The 3,155-nt window shown below is 48.7% G+C and overlaps 1 pseudogene; it reads right to left on the reverse strand.

Annotated features, from left to right (window-relative positions):
- Positions 1 to 398: 398 nt before the first annotated feature.
- On the reverse strand, positions 399 to 516 carry LOC126199874 (5S ribosomal RNA; annotated as a pseudogene).
- Positions 517 to 3,155: the final 2,639 nt, after the last annotated feature.

A 3,155-nucleotide genomic window follows, 5' to 3' on the forward strand; every position in this document is an offset into this window, starting at 1 on the left:
GTTCCTGTCCACCACGTCAGACCACCACTAGCGAGGACCACCGTACTGCACACTGACCGTATCGTAACCCCTTCACACTTACGCATTCTGTCTGAGAACTCCCTGAAACATACTGTGCCATCACGCATGATTGGTTAGAGACTATCAGAATCTGGGCTAGGGGTTTATCGGCCTATGCACAGGCTGCCATTAAAGTAAACGTAAACTGCATCCACAGACCCTGGTGGACCCATCGGCACCGATCGGTCGCCGTGTCATTCTCAGCCGGATGCGATTATGGAGGCGCATGTGGTCAGCACACCATTCTCCCGGCCGTTGTCAGTTTTCGTGACTGGAGCCGCTAATCCTCAATCAAGTAGCTCCTCAGTTTGTCTCACAAGGGCTGAGTGCACCCCGATTACCAACAGCGCTCGGCAGACCACATGGTCACCCATCCAAGTTCTACCCCAGCCCGACAGCGCTTAACTTCGGTGATATGACGGGAACCGGTGTTACCACTGCGGCAAGAACGTTGGCGGCTGTCATTTGCACCACAACACAAGTGGATGCATCTGCTGTAGTGGGTCTCCAGAAAGTGGGGACTGCTGAGAGGACCCATCTGCTATGACTTCAGATCACGGTTGTAGTGACTGAGGGAAACCTGACAGCACAACATTACTCAAGTACATCCTGCGTCCTCATCTCTTGCCGTTCATGCGACAGTACCATGATGTTAATTTTCAACAGGACAATGCTCTTCCACAAACGGCACGTGTCTCTATGAGCTGTCGGCGTGGTTTTGAGGTACATCCATGGCCAGCAAGTTCTCCAAGTCTGTCCCCGATAGAACGTGTGGGATCAGCTCTCACGTCAAGTCTGGTACCAGGACACAGGGTATCCACAGCCAGTTACAATAGTTGTGAGCGAGCTTGCCTGAGGAGAGGACACCCTTCCCAACGGAATCAGCGGATGTATAATACAGGCAAAAGCATACGCAACGTTGTAGTAGAAAGTGGGCCAGTTCCTTGTAAACTGTACTCGATTTTGCTATCACTGAAGTAACATCATATACCATGTACATCTCTAAAATTTAAAATGGCTCTGAGCGCTATGGGACTTAACATCTATGGTCATCAGTCCCCTAGAACTTAGAACTACTTAAACCTAACTAACCTAAGGACATCACACAACACCCAGTCATCATGAGGCAGAGAAAATCCCTGACCACGCCGGGAATCGAACCCGGGAACCCGGGCGCGGGAAGCGAGAACGCTACCGCACGACCACGAGCTACGGACCCTAAAATTTCAGTTCATTCCCTCTTCCACTTCTGTGTGCATCTTTTTCTAGTCAGGCAAAGTATTTCAATAATATCACGCCCACCTATAGACAACTGTGTTATGTACAGATTTAGAGGAAACTTTAGAAGGAAACTTGAATTGCATGTTCTGTTTAGTCTATTCCTTCATAACTATAACCCCAAATCATCGTCCAATTTTATTCAAAAATTGTAATATTCGCTGTTACAGCAAGGCCTTCTTCACACTTCCCTGCACAATACAGTCTTCAGCAACAAACATTCACGCTATTCCTGCATGCTCCTGACGTCATATATCACCTCCCATAATGTCGTCGGCCAGTTTTCCCAGCATTTTTGAATGCAAGAGGAACCTTCTTTCTCCAGCTGCCACACAGTATGATCTCGTCGTCTTTCTTGGCGAAGTGAACTAATGCACAGTTCACACGTATCCAGCCGAGTGAGTTCTGTAAATGGCGCGACGTTTCGACGAGTGTCATCGTCTAGCGAAATATCAAAATACCGACTTCGTCATCCTTACACAGGCTCAGCAGCGCTGCGGCAGAACATCACCAGAAAATTTCCACACTACTGTAGGGTCCAGCGTACAAGAAATACACTAAGGATGGAACATCAACCATAATGGAGAGAACCGTTGGTCTTTTGAAGAACTTGCCAGCGGCAAGGGTGAATATAACTCCTCGCTTGTATGGGCTTTCTTTTCCGCCCACGTCCAGTGCGAAAGCGTAAACAGAAAACAGAGTAGTAAGTCGTCGTTAGCCGTTAACATAACGCATACCAATAGTAAAACCAAGACATTCCATATTCAAATCAAGGTCAATGCAGTCGCTACGGTCTGATGACAGATTAAATACTTCATACAGCACAGCACAATTTGAAGACTGGGCAAGTGCCTTCCCAGCTCCGTACGATATGCGTGGTCCACGTGACACGCCGGTGCCACCCCTCGCGGTCAAAGGCAGCAGTTGTCCTACACTGAAGAGCCCAAGAAACTGGCATATCTGCCTAATATCTTGTAGACCTCCCCCCCCCTCCCCCCTCCGTTCACTTAGAAGTGCAGCAGCACGACGTGACATGGACTCGACTAATGTTTGAAGTAGTGCTGGAGGGAATTGACACCATGAATCCTGTAGGGCTGTCCATAAAACTGTAAGAATACGGGAAGGTGGAGATTTCTTCTATGCAGCATGTGGCAAGGCATCCCAGATATGCTCAATAATGTTCACGTCTGGGGAATTTGGTGGCCAGCGGAAGTGTTTAAAATCAGAAGAGTGTTCCTGGAGCCACTCTGTAGCAATTCTGGACGTGTGGGGTGTCGCATTGTCCTCCTGAAATTACCCAAGTCTGCGGAATGCATAATGGACATGAACAGATGTAGGTGACCAGACAGGATGTTTACGTACATGTCACCTGTCAGAGTCGTACCTGGACGTGCGGTCCCATATCACTCCAACTGCACACGTCCCACACCATAACATAGCCTCCACCAACTTGATCAGTCCCCTGCTGACATGCAGGGTGCATGGATTCATGAGGTTCTCTCCATACCCGTGCACGTCCATCTGCTCGATGCAATTTGAAATGAGACTCGTCCGACCAGGCAACATATTTCCAGTCATCAACAATCCTATGAATCCTATGGTGTTGACGGGCCCAGACGAGGGTTAAAGCTTTCTGTCGTGCAGTCATCAAGGGTACACGAATGGGCCTTCGGCTCCGAAAGCCCATATCGATGATGTTTCGCTGAATGGTTTGCGCTTTGACACTTATTGCTGGCCCAGCATTGAAATCTACAGCAATTTGCGGGAGGGTAGTACTTGTGTCATATTGAACGACTCTCTGCAGTCGTCGTTGGTCC

The sequence above is a fragment of the Schistocerca nitens genome, chromosome 8 (genome assembly GCF_023898315.1).
Source record: "Schistocerca nitens isolate TAMUIC-IGC-003100 chromosome 8, iqSchNite1.1, whole genome shotgun sequence".
NCBI classification, from domain to species: domain Eukaryota; kingdom Metazoa; phylum Arthropoda; class Insecta; order Orthoptera; family Acrididae; genus Schistocerca; species Schistocerca nitens.